The sequence below is a fragment of the Alosa alosa genome, chromosome 7, assembly GCF_017589495.1.
Source record: "Alosa alosa isolate M-15738 ecotype Scorff River chromosome 7, AALO_Geno_1.1, whole genome shotgun sequence".
NCBI classification, from domain to species: domain Eukaryota; kingdom Metazoa; phylum Chordata; class Actinopteri; order Clupeiformes; family Clupeidae; genus Alosa; species Alosa alosa.
In genome coordinates, this window is record NC_063195.1 from 4,393,761 (window position 1) to 4,416,001 (window position 22,241).

General features: G+C 41.5%; 1 long non-coding RNA gene across 1 annotated transcript; it reads left to right on the forward strand.

Annotated features, from left to right (window-relative positions):
- Nucleotides 1-13,651: 13,651 nt before the first annotated feature.
- LOC125297461 lies at nt 13,652-19,875 on the forward strand. The gene is made up of 3 exons (XR_007194052.1): nt 13,652-13,687; nt 15,262-15,328; nt 19,279-19,875. It is a non-coding gene; the product is annotated as an uncharacterized LOC125297461 (long non-coding RNA).
- The last annotated feature ends 2,366 nt before the right edge of the window (nt 19,876-22,241 follow it).

A 22,241-nucleotide genomic window follows, 5' to 3' on the forward strand; every position in this document is an offset into this window, starting at 1 on the left:
AGCTCTTTGGTGCCATGGGCGTCTTCGCTGGAGATTGGAGCACTTCCTGGGACCATGTTCTCTTCCTCCCGTGTCTGGACCAGTCTCTGAGAGTCAGCCTGGGCACCTGCCATCCCTGCAAAGAGCACCGGCTGGAGTTAATGGTTCTGAGGGTTGTATTTGCGGGTTCTCGGATCGATCTTACCTCTCGCTTCGAGGTATTTTCGGGTCAGCCTCTCCTGAGTCTCCCTCCCACAGTTGGTGAAGGCTGGGCAGTCTCGCCCAGTGGGACAGGAGCGGGTGGGGGAATCAACCACACCGGCTGTCGTGAGGATGGTTCCCTGGTGGTGGTCATCGCGAGGAGTTCAGTGGTGGGGTAGTCTCTGGTGTGTCTCTATGGACACAGGAGACGGGAGGACTTTCCTGGGGTCAGATACGATGAATCCACCAGATCCTTATGCACCAGGGTGACCCGGCGCGGAATCTAGCAGAGCCTCCCACATCATGGTGATTCACCGTCACCCGGGCAGGTGGGGGAGTGGATTCTTAAGCCATCTCGACTCCCGGCCCGAAGCAAAAAGGTGGGCGGGTGGTGAGCTGGAGGACTCAGCAGTGGGCATAGGCTCATCGCTGGTTTCCCACTGCCAGGAGATGTGTCCCATCTCCCCCACCGGTAACACTGGCGGGTTTCACTCTCCCGGTGTCCTCTTCCTGGTGCCCGGCTGGTTTGGGGCTCCCCCTGGAGCCTGGACAGCTCCTGAAGTGGCTGGATTGGATCCCTTGGGGTTCTTTGGGCCGGGCTCCCTCCCGTCTGTGGCCGAGGGCGCCTCTGGGGCTCCTTCTGGAAGCCGAAGCATCTCTGCTGTGGCCCGAGTACCTTTCCCGCGGCTTGGGTTAGGTCGCTGTCGTCAAGGCCTGTTGACTAATGAGCGTTTAAGCCTCACTTAAAGGCAAGGGCCCGTGAAGTATTTGTCCACCCCCGCGGCCTCCCTACTGCAGCTGTCGTACTCTTCTCGGGTCCAGCCATTTCCCGTGATCGGGGACAAGTTCATCACATCTGTGCTGCGAGGGGGCTGGTCTGGTTGGAAGGTCCAGCTGTGGAACGCTGGGCCATGCCAAGCAATTGTGAGCCCACCTCTGCTGAGGATCTCCGCCTTCAGTGCCTCAGTAGTCAGTCGCCTGTCAGAGGCCAGGTCCCGGACAGCATTCAGCGATTCCCCGACAGAAGGGGCTAACAGTCCAACCCACTGTACCTTGGGCCCGCGCTTCCCTGCGTGGCTGTAGCTGAAGCGTGCAGTGCGCCTCAAGCGTCATCTGTGGCCCCATTTTTGGTTATAAAAATCACTTTCGCCCCTTATTAGGACATTCTGAGAAACACTTGCCAACTGTCTCTGAAATTGCAGTTCCTCTGACTTCAGGAGGTTGGCTCTCTTTGCTCCTCAAAGAGAGCCCGCGTTAAACTGCGTCTGGGCTTGCTGGCCAGCCACCAGGGCTTTCAAAATGGCCTCCATTTTTTGTTTGGCCGGAAGGTCTCTGACCAATTTAGAAAATTGGGATATCAAGTTCAGTGTCCTTCTCCTGACATGCACTATTAGCGTATGAACTATGCCCGCATTCTCCACCATATGTGATATCATGAGAGGCTACCACGGCTCTCGGCGGGACAGTTCAGCAGTGCAAGGACACAAATTTAGGATTATAACAGAAGGTTTTTAATCAAGTTCTGGGGAATTAACAAAAAAGGTAACTAAGGATAAGGTTGATTGTTCAACCGTCAAAGAAACTTAAACAAGGTCTCTTCAAGCGAAAGTCATAGTCCGATTCCCTCAGGTAAATCTCTTTGTGAAAACTAGTCTTCAGCCTTACTTTGGAGCAGCACCGCGGCCGTGGCCAATCCGATTGGTAAGTATTCCAGTCTTCAGGTAAGTATTCCAGTCTTCAGGTAAGTATTCCAGTCTTCAGGTAGAAAGTGCCGCTTCGACCGTCTGTAGCTCCTCGAGAGCACAACTTGAGCTTGTCTCTCAAATCCCCTCCTACACCAACTGTGTCTCTGGGCCTTAAAGCCCTTCAGCTCATCAGGCCCTGATGGGTCTCAGGTGTGTTGGGATATCGTGTGTTTGAGGGGTGGGTTTCCAACTCCCCAGCAGATGGAGCCAAAGCTAACCGGGACTGCAGCCATCTCAGGGAGCGTGGCGGCCCTCAGAGCGCCAGCCTCTCGTGACATCACACTGTATAATACTAGCGGCTTCAGGGTCTTCCACCTATATTTCACTTGTTCAAGCGTGCATCGATAGCCATCCTCATCAAGTTTTTAACAAAGCGTTTAAAAAGCGTAAGCTATTACGACATTTTCTCCCGTTGATGAACTCTATGACGTGCATGATTGCAAGACATAAGTTTGTTCTCGTCTCCAAAAGTGTGTGCGTTGTTTTGCCATGATTAGGAAAGTGCCTGAGAGAACAATTGGTTCATGTGATCCTAATTCTGTGGGAACTGAGCATCGCGAGCCTACAACCTCTTCCTTCTGGGAGCAGATTCGTTTAAAGTGTTCTCATGACCAATATTCAGTTTAAAACAGGCATATGCTTTGGTTTTATTAATAAACTGAATATGGCCTTTTGGTTTATTTCAATCAGAATAAAGGTGTTTACAAGACAGCATATTGGGTTTATTCCCAATAAACTGATTCGAAACCGTTTATTTGCTGCATGGAACCGTGCTGATTGTCTCTATTTTGGAGACCATAATTATTTCTTCATACCGAGCGTACCGGCCTATTTTCAAATGTGTATTATATTAGCTGCTTTACACTGAAGTATATTTATCTCTTTGATGCAACATGCAATAGTGCAAATATTTAGAGGTAGAGTGCATTCAAATTCCCAGCATTAGCCAAATGTTAAGAAACTTTGCAAATAGTTTTCTGTTTTGTGTGTAACTGTTCCCCACCATATTGACCATAAACATTCATGACTGTTTACGAATCTGAGCAGCCTCTCAGATTCAGGCTACTAAGATTAACAGAAAGACTTACTTGTGTTGCTGGTGGTCCCTGATCATGCATTAAATAATGGAGTTTCACTGTTGGAAAGTGCATTTGTTATTCAGAGGTAGTCCTCTGGTTGCTCACTAACTCTATCTAAGTACAGGATGGACAGTGTTGGGGCTTTTACTTCATGATTGTCTCCTTCTGAGAACTAGGGTCTTGAAGTCACCTTGGGACAAGTGGGAACCTTTGTATTCGTCATGCAAACATATATGTATAATTTATATCTGTGACAGACTTTTCTGTGGGATAATAAATCACCTTACATTTCACAGGTGGCACAAATAGAAAATCAGCAGTGTTGACATCTGTCAAATGGTACATGTTTCTGACATTTTGCTTTTCTTACAGAACTGACCATGCTTCTCTAAGCAAAGCACCGCGACCCGTTTTGCTGAGATGTAAGTTCTTTTTTTTTTTATTATTATTATTGTTTATTCACTATTTGTGATCATTCACATTCACATGTTTTAGCATGGTATGCTTGAATGTGTGTATGGGTGTCTAATAGCAATGTGTGTGTGTGTGTGTGTGTGTGTGTGTGTGTGTGTGTGTGCCTGTGTGTGAGTTGATAGATTTAGTAGATGTGTGTGTGTGTTGGTAGATTGAGTGTGTGTGTGTGTGTGTGTGTGTGTGTGTGTGTGTGTTGGTAGATTGAGTAGGAGTGTGTCTGTGTGTGTTGGTAGATTGAGTAAGAGTGTGTGTGTGTGTGTGTGTGTCTTGGTAGATTGGGTAGGAGTCTGTGTGTGCCTGTGTGTGAGTTGGTAGATTGTGTAAGTGTGTGTGTGTGTGTGTGTGTGTGTTGGTAGATTGAGTAGGTGTGTGTGTTGGTAAATTGGTGTGTGTGTGTGTGTTAGTAAATTTAATAGGAGTGTGTGTGTGTTGGTAGATTGAGTAGGAGTGTGTGTGTGTGTGTTGGTAGATTGAGTTGGTTTGTGTGTGTGGTATGTGTGTGTGTTGGTAGATTGAGTAGGAGTGTGTGTGTGTGTGTGTGTGTGTGTGTGTGTGTGTGTGTGTGTGTGTGTGTGTGTTGGTAGATTGAGTAGGTGTGTGTGTTGGTAAAATGGTGTGTGTGTGTGTGTTGTGTGTTAGTAAATTTAATAGGAGTGTGTGTGTGTGTGTGTGTGTTGGTAGATTGAGTAGTGTGTGTGTGTTGGTAGATTGAGTAGGAGTGTGGGTGTGTGTTGGTAGATTGAATAGGGTGTGTGTGTGTGTGTGTGTGTTGGTGGGTGTGTGTGTGTGTGTGTGTGTTGGTAGATTGAGTAGGAGTGTGTGTGTGTGTGTGTTGGTAGATTGAGTAGGAGTGTGTGTGTGTTAGTAGATTGAATAGGATGTGTGTGTGTGTGTGTGTGTGTGTGTGTGTGTGTGTGTGTGTGTGTGTGTGTGTGTGTGTTGGTAGATTGAGTAGGTGTGTGTGTGTGTATGTGTGTGTGTGTGTGTGTGTGTCTGTGTTGGTAGATTGAGTTGGTGTGTGTGTTAGTAGATTGAATAGGAGTGTATGTGTGTGTGTGTGTGTGTGTATGTAGATTGGGCAGGAGTCTGTGTGTGTGTGTGTGTGTGTGTGTGTGTGTGTGTTTGTGTGTGTTGGTAGATTGAGTAGGAGTGTGTGTGTGTGTCTGTGTTGGTAGATTGAGTTGGTGTGTGTGTTAGTAGATTGAATAGGAGTGTGTGTGTGTGTGTGTGTGTGTGTGTATATGATTGGGCAGGAGTCTGTGTGTGTGTGTGTGTGTGTGTGTGTGTGTGTGTGTGTGTGTGTGTGTTTTGTGTGTGTTGGTAGATTGAGTAGGTGTGTGTGTGTGTGTCTGTGTCTGTGTCTGTGTGTGTTGGTAGATTGAGTAGGAGTGTGTGTGTGTGTGTGTGTGTGTGTGTTAGATTTGTGTGTGTGTGTGTGTGTGTTGGTAGATTGAGTAGAGTGTGTGTGTGTGTGTGTGTGTGTGTGTGTGTGTGTTTAGTGTGTGTGTGCCTGTGTTTGTATGTCTATGTGTGTGCCTGTGTGTGAGTTGGTAGATTGAGTATATGTGTGTGTGTGTGTTGGTAGATTGAGTAGGAGTGTGTGTGTGTCTGTGTGTCTGTGTGTGTGTTGGTAGATTAAGTAGGTGTGTGTGTTGGTAGATTGAGTAGGAGTGTGTGTGTGTGTGTGTGTGTGTACCTGTGTGTGTATGTCTATGTGCCTGTGTGTGAGTTGGTACATTGAGTAGGTGTGTGTGTGTGTGTTTGTGTTGGTAGATTGAGTAAGAAGTGTGTGTGTGTGTGTGTGTGTGTGTGTGTGTGTGTGTGTGGGTAGATTGAGTAGGAGTGTTGGTAGATTGAGTAGGTGTGTGTGGGTAGATTGAGTAGGTGTGTGTGTTGGTAGATTGAGTAGGAGTGTGTGTGTGTGGGTAGATTGAGTAGGAGTGTGTGTTCCCATTCCACCCACTCCTCTTGTCTGCATATGTGTGTGTGTTCCCCATATTCTGATGAGGATGTTCTCGCTGTGTGTGTGTGTGTGTGTGTGTGTGTGTGTGTGTGTTGTTAAGGTGTGTGGGCGTGTGTTTGTACTGACATACTGTGTGTGTGTGTTTGTTTGTTTGTTTGTGTTGACATGGTGTGTGTGTGTTCTCATGTTATCTCTGTATGTGTGTGTGTGTGTGTAGATTGGGTAGGAGTCTGTGTGTGTGTGTGTGTGTGTGTTCTCATGTTCTCTCCTCTTGTCTGCAGATGCCTGTGATCTCACACTGGACCCCCAACACAGCAAACAGAAATCTCTCTCTCTCACAGAGAACAGAAAGGTGACACATGTGGATGAGCAACAGCCCGTATCCCTGAACACCCAGAGATTTGACTCAGTTATCATCAGGTGTTGTGTGTAGAGGTCTGACTGGACGCTGCTACTGGGAGGCTGAGTGGAGTGGATATGTTGATGGTGGGCTAGGTATATCTGTGGCCTATAAAAGCACCTGAGGAGGAAGGGACAGTGATAGCGTCATAATGGGAGGGAATGCCAAGTCCTGGAGTCTGTACTGCTCTCATCACAGATACTATGTCCTGCACAATAATAAACGCACTGACATACCTGCCCCCTCCTCCCGCTCCAGAACAGTAGGAGTTTACCTGGACTGGCCGTCCGGCACTCTGTCCTTCTACAGCGTCTCCACTAACACACTCCACCCCACCTGCACACGTTCCTCCACATTCACTGAAACCCCTCTATCCAGGGTTTTGGGTTTATTGGGGCTCCTCAGTGTCCCTGCATAGAAAGATCACATGAGCTCCTCCTCCAACAGGTACATCCACCCTTTTCTCCCCTTTCTCTCTCTCTCTCTCTCTCTGTCTTTCTCTCTCTCTTTCTCTCTCTCTACTATGTGTGTTTCTGTGTGTGTGTGTCTGTGTGTGTGTGGTTTGTATGACACTGTAATGTAATACAGGCTTGTAGGCACAAAAGCTCTTTACAAACAACTTTAGTAAAAGGGTATTTTTGCTTTGCATCAGATCTGGCATATCACACACATCAAATAAAATATAGTGTGTGTGTGTGTGTGTCTTGTAGCGTGTGTGTGTGTGTGTGTGTGTGTCTTGGTGTGTGTGTGTGTGTGGTTTGTTTAACACTGTTGTCTATTTAACAAACTGCCAAAATTCAGACTTAAATTCATCAGTCAAGACACTCCAACATTCCACAGTAACCCGCGTAACCGTAGCAACATCCATTGTGATGCTTGTTCTGTGGCCCTGGCAGTTGAGCAGGGCTTGTTGCTATGGCAATAGTTCCAGCTTTGGCCCATAGACTGTATAAAGAACTGCAGGAACTCAGTCACACACCTCCTGTTCATACATGTAATGTATGTATGTATGTATGTACAGTATATTCAGTTATATAATTACTGTTCTGATGAAACTAAACAAATGCTGATATTGCTTTCTTTATATTATGCTCTTCTCCTGAAAATGAATGTGTGGATTATGAGAATGTTTTCAACAACAACAATATGATGTATTCTGTTCTCCGTAAAGTTTAGTTATTTGCTGAATTTCTTTGAAAAAGTTATTTGCTGATCTGAGGTGTCAGTGGTTCTATACAGTATGTGTTGACATAGCAAAAAAAAATGCTTGTTTTCTGACTTAAAATATGTAAATAAAATGTGTTTCTGACTTTTAAATGTCTGAATAAAGATTCTGAAAGGAGATGTGATGAACCTGTTGTCAGTTGATTTGTTTCATTGTTTCTATGCTATAACAAAACAGAATATATGTGATTTTTATTTTGTGATTTTTTGTTTCTTTTCTTCAAACTTCCTTTTTCCGTAGTTGGACATTTCATGCATTGACCACCAAGATCATCTCTCTATTCAGTGCAACACTGTACCAGATTAGTGTATTGCAGTAGTATAATAACTAGGGCTGTCAAAAAGCACATTGACTTTGATTAATTAATTACAGAAATATTAAGGCATTAAAAGAAAATAAAGCTGCTTAATCATTTTCGTGGTGACATTTGACACAGTGCAGTGTGGCTATAGTGACTGAAGGACAGACGAGAAAGCTGCTTTTGAATGAAACGTTTAGCCCTACGTTTTAAAAGAACACCAGACTAATCCTGTTGACAGGAGCATCAATCTACTATATCAGTAAGGAATTCCCGTTGCCTACCATGGGAGTTCGTCAAAGTCTGAAAAATATCACCAAAGCATGTTTAATGGGTAGCCTGGCTCTGGTATCACCTCAATGCAAAGCAATCTGGAGGTAGGCCTACAAGTTAGCACACCTCTTGATGATAATAATGCTAGCCGCCACCCTTGTTAAAGTTACTTTGCTAACGTAGCGTATTGTTTGCTTAGCCTATAGGCCTACCCTACGACTGACTAACTAACTAACCGACAAACTCCCTTACTAAATTGAGTACATGTGTTGCACACTTGAAACAAAATGTCTTCAAAAGTATGTTGAAGGTGGTTACATTTATTTCCATTCAATAACTTCACACATTGCATTTCGATTCACATTGTAGGCTATGCTGCTTTTGTCTCGTTTTTTCTTAGAGCCCTGCGTTTTTCTTATCTTGGACTGCCACCTACTGGATGAAAGGAAACAACCTAATAATTACGTGAACAAAATCTACAACATTACATTTAGCTTAGAAACAACATGTTTGAATGGCCATAAAAGGATAAATCATGGGGTATACCCACATTACCTTGGTGTTAGGGTAGCTTACTCTGCACATGCCATTGACAGTGATTTGTAGCTTCAGTCATTTGCATCATACTAAAAATCTGACACCAGGAACTACTGATGCCTGAGCCAAAGGGAAATGATCATAAAGAAGTTGAACTTTAAAGTTTATAAAGATGGTTTGGCTCTTCATTGATTCACTCATCTGACAAAAATTGTTTTAAAGATATGTTCATAGCAAAAAAATGGATGCATGTGATTAATTTAGATTAATTAATCACAGAGTTTGTCAGGAGTGGAAGGGAGTTCAGAGTTTGGGGCCAATATGCTAAAAGCCCTGTCACCCATGGAATGGAGATGTGCAGTGGGGTGGATAGGAGGTGGGCATCAGTGGGCGTAAGGTGCGGGTAGGTTGCTAAGGGGTCAGGAGGCTTGAAAGATAAGAGGGTGCAAGATTATGTTGAGCTTTGAGTGATGTATTTGATGTGAGAGTCAAAGGAATCAATTGTGACACTAAGGTGTTTTGACTTCACAGGTAGAGGTGGTGAAGTAGCCAGGGATGGATAACTGTGATTGTTTGAGCTTTTTCAGTCCAGATGGCCTGAGTTCTGTTAACGCTACTTACCAAGTCACACAGACAGTTCACAGAAGGAGATCAAATACAGTTCTGATGGGGAACAGTGCTACCTCATGCAGCAACCAGGGTAAGATACACCAGACCACCTGTTTCCGTGGTCTTTTTCAGTCGACTCCCATCTGGCAGTCGACCTGTGCTCCCGCACCAGCAGGCTCAGGTACAGCTTCTTTCCAGAGGCTGTAGCACTGCTGAACAAAACTTCACCTCCTGTCTAGCATTTGCTCTTTAGCTGTTACTAGTTTACCTGTTTACTTTTTACTACTGCACTGTTTACCTGTTTACATTGACTGTATTGCACTGCTTACCTGTTTACATTACTCTTACTGTACACTGTTTCACCTATGACTGCTAACATCCCATACTATACATTATATTTATATATACATGACTTTGCACTGCCAACAGCACTATACATTATATTTTATATATATATATATATATATATATATATATATATATATATATGGGCCATTCTACGAATTAGTGCAAATTCAGGGGTTGAAACATTTTTGAAAAAAAGTGTCTTTTTTTCCCCAAAACTTTAATTCACATGAATTGTATAACATCTAAGGTACACATTTCTAATAATTGGACATTTTAATTTCATATTGTCTTTTTTTATACAGTTTTGGAATGTTTCCTTCTCCCAAAATGTGTCACTACGAAACACAATAACAAATATAGCTGCAAGCAGCAATGAGGGGGCCAAGCAGTGAGATCAGCAGGCCAGATTTGCCATGTAAGTCAATGCCGTTGCATCAGACATATAGCCTTAAGCAGTCACAGCAAGTTCCATGCCATACAACCCAAGATTGGCTGAGTTACAAGGTCAAGTTTCACATCAAAAACATAACTGATTTTTGTGGGGCTGAACCAGGGCTGAGTGTCGCCGCCCCTCCCCAGCCAGCCCACCGCTGCAACCGCCCTGCCCATCCCACCCGTCCCACCCTTGCTGCGTACACATTAGAATGAACTAGATGGAACTTGCTGTCATCAGTTTCACATCAAAAATAAAAGATTGACTGAGATATGATCACACTTGCTGTGATTTAAACACAGAGGTCAAAAATTGACGTCATTGGGTGTGTGGGGGTGTGAACTTCGGCACAGCCCAAAGGATTCCAATGATATCTCATTTTGCCATTCGGGTCCAACAGGTCAAAAGTTCGATCCGTGAACATAAGTCCAACTTTGGCCTGTTGGTGGCGTAAGCGCTTGAGGTGCCGGCATGAAACTTGGTGAAATGAATTATTGGACTGTCCCCAATTAGTGTGCAAAATTGTATAACTTTTACCAGACAGTTCTATGGGCTGCCATTGACTTCCATTGCAAAATAATGCGCATCAGCAACTACTGGCCAAAATGCATTTTTTGTCAATTACGGAGCCCCCTAGAGGTCAAATGTCACCAAATTTCTTGAGCGTCCTCCCGATGTGGTCTGAGGTACATGTTCTAAGTTTGGTTTTGATACATGAAAGCGTTGCTGAGATATGAAATCACTTCCTGTTTGGCTTCGCGCACATTTTGATTAGCTGGTACAGGCCAAAGCTTCTGTCAATTGTTCCAGAAAGCAATGCACTCATCAGACATGGTCTGAAGATGGTCTCTACCAATTTTGGTGAGGAACAGATGAAATTTGTGACCTGCAAAACTTTTTTGTGTTTTTTGATTTAATCCAATATGGCAGCCGAATCAATTATGATGACATCACAAGTTGGCTTGGGTCGGCCTAAGGACGTTCAACAGTAGTACCAGACACCACTAGTGGGTTTTAATTCTAAGCACAACTGCTGCTACAGGCCAAAAGGCATGTTTCTTAATTACAGCGCCCCTAGAGGCCAAAGGTCACCAGATTTCTTGAGCGTCCCCTGAGGTGGGTCCTGAGTCCATGGACTTAGTTTGGTTATGATAGATCAATGGGTTGCTGAGATATGAGCTCACTTCCTGTTTGGTGGCTTCGCCGCAAATTTCGATTGGCTGTTACGCGCGAACGGTTTTAGTTCCGAAGACAAAAAGCAATGCATTAATGAGGCATGGTCTGTAGATGATATCTGTGAAGTTTGGTGTCGATCGGACAAAATGTGTGACCTCTGATACGTTTTAAGTGATTTTGATGAAATCCAAAATGGCGGAAAATCCATCATGGCGGAAAATGACGTTATAGGGTGCGTTGAACTCGACTTGGTCCAAGGATTCCAATGGTACCTCATTTTTCAAAATCGGATCAACAGGTCAAAAGTTACGTGCGTGAACGCACGTCCAACTTTGGCCTGTTGGTGGCGCTAGAGCGCTCGGGGTGCGGACTTGAAACTTGGTGAAATTAATCATGGGGCACTGCCTAATTAGTGTGCCAAATTTCACAACTTTTCACCAGACGGTTCTATGGGCTGCCATAGACTTCAATGGCAGAGGATTTATAATAAATATAGTGGGGGGCCAAGCAGAATAGGCCGGAGTTGCCATGGCAACTCAATGCTGTTACATCAGACATATGGCCGTAAGCTGTCAGACCAAGTTTAATTTCTAGCAACCAAAGATTGCCTGAGATATAAGATCAATTTTTGTTTGGCGGCATCAAAGCGGATTTTGTGTGTTGTGCAAACGCTTCTGTCAATTGGTCTAGAAAAGTAATGTAAGGAATTGTCTGAGGATGGTCTGTGCCAAAAGTTATGTGTGTGAACGCATATTCAACTTTGACCTGTTGGTGGTGCTAGAGTGTTCAAGGTGACGACATGAAACTTGATGTAATTAATTGTTGGACTGTCTAATGCCAAATTTCCCAACTTTATACTAGATGGCTTTATAATTGCCATATACTTCCATGGCAGAATAATACACATCCGCAGCTACAGGCCAAAATACAGTTTTGCTAATTCAGCACCCACTAGAGGTCAAAGGTCACCACATTTCTTGAGTGTCCTCCTAATTGGGTGATGAGTCCATGTACTACGTTTTGATACATGCAAGGGTTGCTGAGATATGAGCTAACAATTTTGATTGGCTGTTACGGGTGAACGGTTGTAGATCTGAATAAATAAAGCAAAGTGATGCTTGGTCTGAAGATGTCATCATCTTCGAAGGATTTGACTTGGCAGGCTTGGTTCTACCAAGCATGAATCCTTGAGGCTCCTTGACTTTGAGAAACAGCCATTGCCTAATTTTAGTCTGAACACAATGATTTGTTTTTTATGATAGTAAGTTTCATGGTAGGCAAGTTGTATGGTGATATGTATTATTTTTTTCTTCACTCTATTCACCTGTAATTCACCTTTCACATCAAATGTATTTTGTGTTGTGTGGACATTTTCTAAATCTCTTTTGGGCTTCATGGGCTAAAACATTTAGTATGTTCTAAAGAATAGCAGCCTAATGTAAAATGTGGTGGTTTTATTCAGCTGGTAACTGAATTATTAATTTTCAGTCATTGCATTTAATCCATTGTGTGGATGGTGAATTTGGTTATATTTTGAATATTTTGATATCAGGGCGTGACAAATGAAGTTGAAAAAGTTTAGGGACTTTTATTATGACGAGTAGGTCCTAACATCAAATAATTTGACTACGACCACGCGCCATCTTTCTTTTCGCTGACTGCTGTCAAGAGGTAAAGACGTGTTTGAATGTTTCGAGAAAAGTAATTGATATGTCTGTATATTTGGCTTTGAGCCATTTATAACAGAATAAACACACATAAATACGAAGATATGAAACTATGTTTAGCGGATGTACATCTGGAGATTTAGTTTAGATTTGTTAACGTATTAGTGTCACTCTATGAACGATAAACTCAACGTTACAGTTAGACAGAAAGGAAAGGTAACGTTAGCGATTGTGGAAGTGTGGATTCGTAACGTTAATACTTTAAAATGTTATTATCACATGTAAGCAGGCAGTGTGTTGAGAACAGGCCGTTATCTCATGAAATACGTTGTATCGTCGAATTAAGATTACTTTATAGGCTAACGCTGGCACGATGCTTCACGCCATGATTGAGGCTAACGTTGTCAGCCACGTGTTTGTGTAGGCAGGCAAGCATGTGCGATTCTTAGCAAATAAGTAATTTAAGTAATGATAAACAAGATGTAATGTTGACTTAGGTTAAATTGGTCTGATTTGACAGCGTGCATTCAAATGTTGGGGTGGATTGTGAGGTTAAAATCGTGGATGAATGTAATGTTAGGTTATGGCTAAAATAGTCTTGAACTATGAAGGGAGGGCACAAGCTCACATAAGGCAACAAACAATTGTGTTGTAACGTTACCATGACTCGTCTAAATTATTCTTTTCTGTTAGCTATTTTAGGTGGCAAACGGTAGCCTGTTACGTACTACTTTGGATTACCTAATCTCAAATGGCTTCATACAATGTACCAATTACTTCATGAATTAAACAACACCACAATTGTTTTATAAAATTCATAAGCCTAACCTTTTTTGTATGACCACCAATTCCTGCTATGAGATGTCTTGGTTTGGTTCAGACCATGGTTTTAGATATGGGAATAGATTTCACTGGGGATAGGAATTATATTTGTAAATGTAAATTGTGAAGGCATAATATACAGATGTTTCCTTGGCTCAATACAAATAGAATGTCTAGTGCTACTTCTAGAATGTGGCAATGCCAAGAGGTTCTACCTTTTAGGTAGCTAATTTGCTGGTTTTACACCAAAATCCTGTAGTGCTGCTTTAACAATTTTCTGTAAATTGGAAGAGTGTATTGGTATATTAAGAATGACTACAAGCCACATCACACGTTTGCAAGTTCAAAGTACATATTATTGTAAATGCTAAGTATGTATCTTAAATAATCTATATATATATTTTTGTTTTAAACTGTTTTCCAGAATCTGGATATTTGAGTGAAGTTTTATATTGAAGGTAAGCATGAAATGTTTCATAACTTTTGTCACATACATTCACATAAACAGTACAACTTGAAGGGGAATTTAAATAATGGTTTGCTGTACTGCCTGCAAAACGGTAATACTAGTAATAAATATGTCATGTTGATATTTGGAATATTTATAATTGTGTATGACTCTGAGGTGCCTTACAGTCCTGGATACTAGTATACTGCTCTGCTTTATTCAGAATAGTTCTGATGGCCTCAGAGTATAAAGTCATGAGAATCACTGCAGGGACTCCAGCTGTAGTTTTAAGTAGTTTTCAGTGGTGATGTGTGCCATTACTTGTGTTATGGATGAATTTGGTGCTTTCATGCATATGAAAGCAAGCAAGTAGGATTTAAGAGTTGTAGAGCTGGGTTGCGTTTATTAGTTTATTAGCTGTCTCATATGCCTTTTGCTGTAGGTCAACAAAGTGTATGCCTCAGTATGGTATAGCTGTATCATACGTTTCATGGTACTTGTGCATAGGCCTAATGGTATAACAATCCTGATGGCAAATTTGTTTCACCCTTTGTGTCAGTGCATGCAAGTGTCAGGTAAATGTACAAATATAGGGGAATGCATGAATTGAAGGTTTATAATGGCTTTAAAGCTACATACCACCCCTTTTGATTAATTCAGTGTGGTCGACCCTTGCATATGCAATTAAAGAAACAAGATTGTAGGTTGTAAAAACAAGCAGTATTGTTGTAATTAAATGTACGGTATCCACATTATAATATAATGTTCTTTATCAACGATGCTGGTGTTATGTCAAGGTATGCTGCTTTGAGATACTGTAGCACAAATTAATAGTATTTTACAAAAATGGCACTGTTCTTTTTAAGGATGCAGGCTAAAATGCTGCTTTTAGCCACCAGTATCCAATGTTTTGATTTAGGAGCAGCACCATCTTATCAAAACAGATAGTTGAAATGGACTAACAATCCTGATTTTTTTTTTTTTTTTGTACTTTATTTATTTGGTTTAGCATATTGACTAACAAATATTATATATGATGTGTGTTGAGGTAGCAAAAATTACAGTACTTCTACTGAAACCCTACTTGTGCTATAGCACAACTTGATGGGCAGCCTAATTTGACCCAACACTGGCTCTTTGGCATTGCCATCAGGGTGTAAGCGACAGTTCAAGGCTGTGTGAGTTGACGGTAATTTGCACTTGTGACCTAGTTGGCAGTGATTCGACACCTTGTTTTTCAATTATTGAATATGTTTTGAACATCTGGTCAGGGTTTGTAGACTATATAAACAGTAATAATTGTGTGATTTTATTGGGAAATTTGTTGAAAACATCTGAAATGCTAGACTCAGTTATTAGTCTTAAAGTATTTTTTGATTTCGGTATGCCTTGCTCATGCTTTTAAGTGTTGTATAGTTTCACTTTTGAATGTAAAGAAGTTAAAGAACATTTATGATGTAAATATGTACATTGTTGCCTGTATCAGAACTGATGAAATTAGTACAGTGTAACTTATGAGATGCTTAAGGAAATGTAGCATGTCAGACTTGCCTGTTTCTGATTTGTGTTCTGTGTGTTTTGCAGATGCCGTGTCCAAGCAAGCGCTCCAGGGCAGCCAAAAAAGAGACAGGCTGATTTGAGGTCCACTAAGGTCAGGCTGGTGAACTTTTCATTCTGTCCTGATGTATTATGATTGTGTGTATGATAGAAAACATGTTTAAATGTTGCTTCCAGTTAGCAATTGCAGTAGTTTTTACATTTCTGGGGTGTGATTCTTCAGTTTTTAAACGGAATTCCGTTTTTTTTTTTTTTTTTTTCGACTTCAAAATGAGACCCACGCAATTGCACAGATCCGATGAGTTTTTTTTTTTTTTTTAGAGGGGGAGGGGGTCTGTTGATCAGAGGTAGGCTATATTTCTGCATTACACAGGCCATCATTACAACAGGTCGCTGACAATGACGGGTTTTGTGCTTCACATCTTTCCGGATGTCACGCCGCTTGTAGTGTATTCCGTTTATTAGTGGATTTCACTGAAAGTGAAAGTAGACGGGTTGATCAGCTGCATTCTGAAGAATGCTTGATTCAAGTTCAGTGTGTGTGGCGCACTCCTCAGCAGAAGCCATGAAATGGTAAAGGTCAACAAATTAATTTAAAAAGACATCATGTATGAAGTTTTTTCCCCCCTTGTTTTGGCTTTGCATCGGGTTCGCTGTCAGGATTTTCCGATAATGAATCTCGTGATGCCGATACTGAATTTTAACTTCTGCGCGTGTAAGCTGTGCTTGAAGTTAGCTGTGACAGACTAGCCTAACCTTACAGGTTTTCAAAGCCTGTCTACCTTAGGCCTAGGCCTACTACATTGTTTAGTTAACACCTTGTCATTTTCGTTTGTCCAGCCGTTCACCTCCGCGGAACCTTTGCCCTTTGTCTAAAACATATTTCAGGATGCCATCTCACCATGAGAAAACGTAACGTTATGGTGATGGTGCGAGATCAAAGCTTTGGCATACTTAGTAAACGTCTTGCACATAACATTGAGCTGAATATTTAGTGGATATGGCCTACTGTAGCATTGTGCTGATAGATAAAAAGTCGCCAATTTAAAGGCGCAGTCCCTACCATTTATTTTAGGAGGAGTGGTGTAGGACCTACAGTGTTACTTTGGGAAGAGAGGAATCGATGTAATTTGATTATCTTTGGAACTGAAATATCAACAACCTTCAAGTTGCAACCTCTTCAATCAGCATCAAAATATCAGTAGGCCTATCAGATGATTCACTATTTTTTATGCACGTAGGCCCCAGAGGACTGTTAGGGGCAGGCTATATATTATCAAGTAGGAGTATAGTAAATAATTTAGTCAACATTTTAACTCTATGTTGGTTTAAGTTATAAACAAAACATGTTATAAATGGAAAAATCCATGGTTCTGCGTCACTGTTGGCAAAATGATCATGATGGGCTATATATTTTAGCCATATTTGGTTTAGTCTTGTGTAGGTCTATAGCAGTGATCCTCACATTGGCAGTGTAAAATCAAAAGGAGAGCCACTTTTACGACAACATACTAAGTCACCTTTGCAAATGTGCATTTCTACATATAAATTGGACATCCCACAAAAAAAGAAATAACACAGCCAATACAGCTAAATATATACAGCCAAGGCTTAATAACTTCCTTTCACCTTCATTATTTGGGTGAAGGGATAAGTATAATTCAGGTGTTTACATTTTTGTAGTGCAGTATTGTATGTTTATGAAGCACATTTAAAAAAATATATTGGCTGTGTTACCACAGCCTTCAGTGGGTCCCATTTAGAAATGACCACTTCATTCGCGCTTTCCGTGATTTACGCAGCTGAAATGTATTACAACTTATCGCCACAAGGTGGCAGTGTAAGTCCGCTGTAGCATTGTCGGTAAACAGGGCAGCGGATTGCATTCAAAGGCGTTGCAAGTGGTAGTGAGCAGGCTTGTGCAAAATTCCAGAATTGAATTGAAACTGGCTCTTAAATTCCAATTCAATTCTTGAATTTCACTTCAAATTAAATTTTCTTATGGGGGAGCATGCCCCCGGCCCCCCCTAGTATTTGCCCCAAATATATTTCTTTAAAGCCCTTTTCCAGTGCCACCCTTGCAAAGGATTTGCCTCATGAATTTTGTGAAGTGTGGGTGATGTAAATATATACGGTAGCCAAACCATCGGGGCACTCCGTGCTACGTATATTTTCCTTTTTTTTTTACCTTTGCCAATCACACCCCTGACATTTGCTTGAATGTTTTAGGGAAGGCAGGTAGGCTGTGTGCAACCATGTATATCAGGTCATGTATGCAGGTTTGTGAAAGAGTAGGAGGTGTTTTCCTTCCGTCTAAGTAGATGTTTGATACACATACATATGCTGCAGTTTTATCCTCACAATGTTTTTGAGATGGTACAGTACAGATTACATGATGTTTCAGCTTTCTGTATTTTATTAGTGACACTTGGGTGGTTTGATATCTGCATTATATGAATGTACATCTACTAGAGAATTGTTATTCAACAGAGTCAGGTAGTTGAGTGCAAGTCTTTCATTGTCAATAGGATCATAATTTTATATTAAATCTTTTTAGTATGATGGTTGAGTTCAGGTTCATGTAAGTGCCGTATCAAAAATGTGTTATGTATGGGTTGTTTTATAGCATAGATGTATTCTTTTATGTAGAATTTAGAGACTCGAGAGACAGAGATTATTCAACACTGATATGGTCAGATACCGCTTGGTCATGGTCAGTGGTAGGAGGGTCTTTGTTGGCTGTCCAGTTCCTCACAGGTGATTATAAAATGCTGGCCTGACCTCAAGATCGATGTAGTGGTTGTTACCAGGATAGGCATTGTACTTTGTAATGTGATGGCTCTTGTACCATAAGCACTTGCGTTACAGTAATCTTGATGCAGAGAAGGAGCTATGTTAGGAATGGACTCAGGATGGTGCACTGTTTGGAACGCTTTACACTTAGATAGTGTCATGACTGTGTTATTGGCATGCAAACAGTAGAAATGTTTTCTATGGCCAAGTTGTCCAACTTTGGTGAATGGGAAAAGTGTGGTTTATTAGCTCTGTAGATGGAACTTTTGTAAAGGCATACTGTATAAATGTGAAGGCATACTGTATAAATGTAAAGGCGTACTGTATAAATGTAGAGGCATACTGTATAAATGTGAGCTTTTGTAGAGGCGTACTGTATAAATGTGAGCTTTTGTAGAGGCGTACTGTAGAAATGTGAAGGCATACTGTATAAATGTAAAGGCGTACTGTATAAATGTAGAGGCATACTGTATAAATGTAGAGGCGTACTGTATAAATGCATACTGTATAAATGTGAGCTATTGTAAAGGCATACTGTAGAACTGTATAAATGTAGAGGCGTACTGTATAAATGTAGAGGCGTACTGTATAAATGTGAAGGCATACTGTATAAATGTGAACACTTTTGTAGAGGCATACTGTATAAATGTGAACGCTTTTGTAGAGGCATACTGTATAAATGTGGGCATACTGTATAAATGTGAGCTATGGTTCTTTCTAAACATACTACTACTACTACTGTCAGTTCTAGTTGGCCTCCCTGCATGTGTTGTAAAAGCTTTGGAGATGATTCAGAATGCAGCAGCAGCATGTCTGATACTTTCTCAGCCTAAGAGGACACATGCTTCTTGTTGTCTGCATTGGCTTCCTATTGCAGCCAGAATTAAATTCAAAACCCTGACATTGACATATATGGCTTTTACTGGATCAGCTCCATCTTATCGTAATAATATGATCCCGCCTTACATTCCTTTTAGACCACTGCGTTCCAAAATTGAGCAATTTTGTATTAACATCTTTAGTTGTATCAACATGTATTCTTTACTTGAGTCATTATAATTTTACATGAATTAGTGTAATTATATGTTTGGATGAAAGTGTCTGCTAAATACCATAACAAATGTGAATGATTGCATGTTTTCATAGAAGTGGAAAGACATTGTCAATTACGCTGGGTTTTTGTTGCAACAGTTGAATGGTCAAACAACCATGGTATCATTACATGTGACTGACTAATGTGTTTTGTTGTAGATGCCGGCTGATGTCGCTGAGTCAGGACAGACTACAGTGGACCGAGATACCGAGGTTTTGCCACCGCTACCTCGTAAAAATAAAGCAAGGGCCGAGGTTTTGCCAGCGCTACCTCATAAAAAAAAGGCCAGTGCTCCGCAGTCTTCGGACGCCAACTTTGTTCCCGTACTGCTCACGTACTGCTCAAACTCAGCCAAACTCTGCTGAAACTCTGCTCAAACTCAGCCAAACTGCTGACTCTCTGAATATGTGCCATGACTCTGCAAACCCACTGTCAAATACTTTGACTTCTAATGCTACTAATGATTGTTTGATTGAATCTGTTGACTTCCCAGAGAGATCTGTGCTGATGGGGTCCTTTCATCAAGGCGATTTGCAAATGTGCGCAACAAGCAGTGTGGTGCCATCAGTTTGACTGCTGTTTTGAAGTCCAAGATGAAGAACATGTGGAGTTGGGAAACTCGAGATCTTGATGATGTTTTGATTAAGGGAACTGTTCTTTACAGGTCAATGAGTGCACAGGGTAAAATAAGAGACCAAGGAAGGGGTTACATTGTTGTCTGAATTGCCTAGGCAATATGAAGTGTGGAATTGTGATTTCTCAATAAACTTTGCTGATTCTTACACTGGATTTATTCAGGTTGATGACTATGACGATGCTTTACGTGATGTTGCCATGCCTTTTGATGTAGCACTGCAGCGGGCGCTGTTTAGCAATGATGCTTGTTTGTTAACCATTTGTGCTAACACATGTGCTGTAGTGAATGCAGGAGCAAGGTTTGCGTTTGTTGATTCACACGTTAACAGAAACGTTAACCAGAAAGGTGAGAGGACAAGTTGTGTTGCATACTTCAGCTCTATAGACTCCCTGGTCACATTTGTTTACGACTTTGCACGATCTTTTTGCATAAGCACACCAAGGTTTGAGGTAACTGGAGTCGCAGTAGTAACTAATGCCAACGCACAGATGGACGATTCATCCAGCTGTTCAACGAGCTCTGCAAGTTGCCGTCCACTCTACAGCGATGTGGTGAAGCGTAAACCTAAAGCGTGTGAAGTTGCAGCTAATTTCACAAGTGACACAAAATGTTCACAGACCATACCAGACACAAATGCTTGTAGACCACTCTACCGTGAGGGTTTGAGACGAGTTCCCAGTAAGGGTGTTAAGCAAAACAAAATTGCAACAGACGATGTCATTCTTGTTGATGCAGGTGCGCACGAACAGTCTGTTCAACCTTTACAGTGTGATGTGCAAGCAAATGATGATGTCATAAGTGATATAAGAGTTCGCAAACATGCTTTTAAACCTTTAACTCGTCAGGACCAGGATGTACTGTGTACACGTGTAGAGCTTCAAAATGGAAATGTTGATGTAGGCCTAATGGCAACAACTGATATTGATGACATGGGATGTCCCTGTAAGATAAAAAGTATAAAACCTGATGGGAATTGCTTTTACCGCAGCCTAGCCTTTAGCATTTGCCACAATGAAGACAAGCATTTAAAAATAAGACGGGCTGTCGTGCAACACCTTCAGAGAAACGGCACCAAATTTGAAACATATCTGAGGGATGAATACACATCTGTGCAGGATTATGTCACTAAATCAAGGATATATTACTGTGGTTCGTGGGCAAAAGAAATTGATATTTTTGCTGCTGCTGACTTGTTGCAAACAACTATCTTTACTTTCAATGATGGAAGATGGAATATGCACAGACCTGCAGACTCACACACATGTAGAGAGAATTGCATCTATTTACATCACACTGGCAGTCATTATGAAGTTGTAACATGTGTTCAACACAAAGATGCAAGACGTTGCGCAGGAACATGCCAGCCTGTAAAGATTGATGACAAGTTGAGGTCAACACGAAAAAGAAAGTTGAACGATGAATCAGAAAATGTGAAAGCGAAGAAAGAGCGCCGTCGATACGATGACAGTGATTACAGAGAGAGAAAGCTTGCTTGTTCTCGAAATAAATACATTTCTGATCCTGAATATAAGAAATTGAAGTGTGACTACTCTAAAATGAGATATAGGAAAAGTGCTTCCTTTCAAGCAATGGTACGCAAGTATTCTATGTCAAATATAAAACAAACAAGACCTTTCAGATTCGTGTCCGTGAATACAGTAAAGCCAAATATAAGACAAACAGGCAATTCCAGACTTATGTGCGTGATTACTCCAAAGCCAAATATAATACAAACAGTCCATTCCAGAACCTTGTCCGTGACTACAGTCGTACAAAGTACAAGAAAAACATTGGATTCCAGAACAAAATCAAAGAGCATAATAAGAGGATGTATCAAGAAAATGAAAACATCCGTGTAAATAAAATCAAAAAAGGTTGTGAGAATTATTCAACGCGGCAAAAGAAACAGAGAGACATTAATTTGGCTATTGATCATTTTCGTCAGGAGGTCAGCCGTGGTCCTGAATATGTATGCTCAGTCTGTCATCGTTTACTCTTCAGGAAGCAGGTGGTTGAGTGTAAAAGACATTGCTATGAAAGCAAAGGAGCAGAAGTGGCTGCATTGGCTAATAGATGCATAACATTGCAATATTTACATGTGTGTGATGTTGAATGTGAACAGAAATGCCATTTGTCTGATAGTCCATTAAGCAAATTATGGATTTGCCATACGTGTCATCGTAAAATACTCGGAGGAAAACTTCCCGAAGAGAGTGTCACCAACAACATGCATTTGGATGATATTCCACCAGAACTTAAATGTCTGAACTCTTTGGAACAACATCTCATTGCACGTCACATTCCCTTCATGAAGCTGTTGTGTTTGCCGCGAGGCCGCCAGAGAGCTTGCCATGGTCCTTGCGTCTCTGTTCCTGTTAATAACGCAAATGTGACAAATATACTTCCCAGAAATGAATGTGATGATAAGATGATAAGAGTGAAACTGAAACGCAAGTTGACATATAAAGGTCATTACGAGTACAT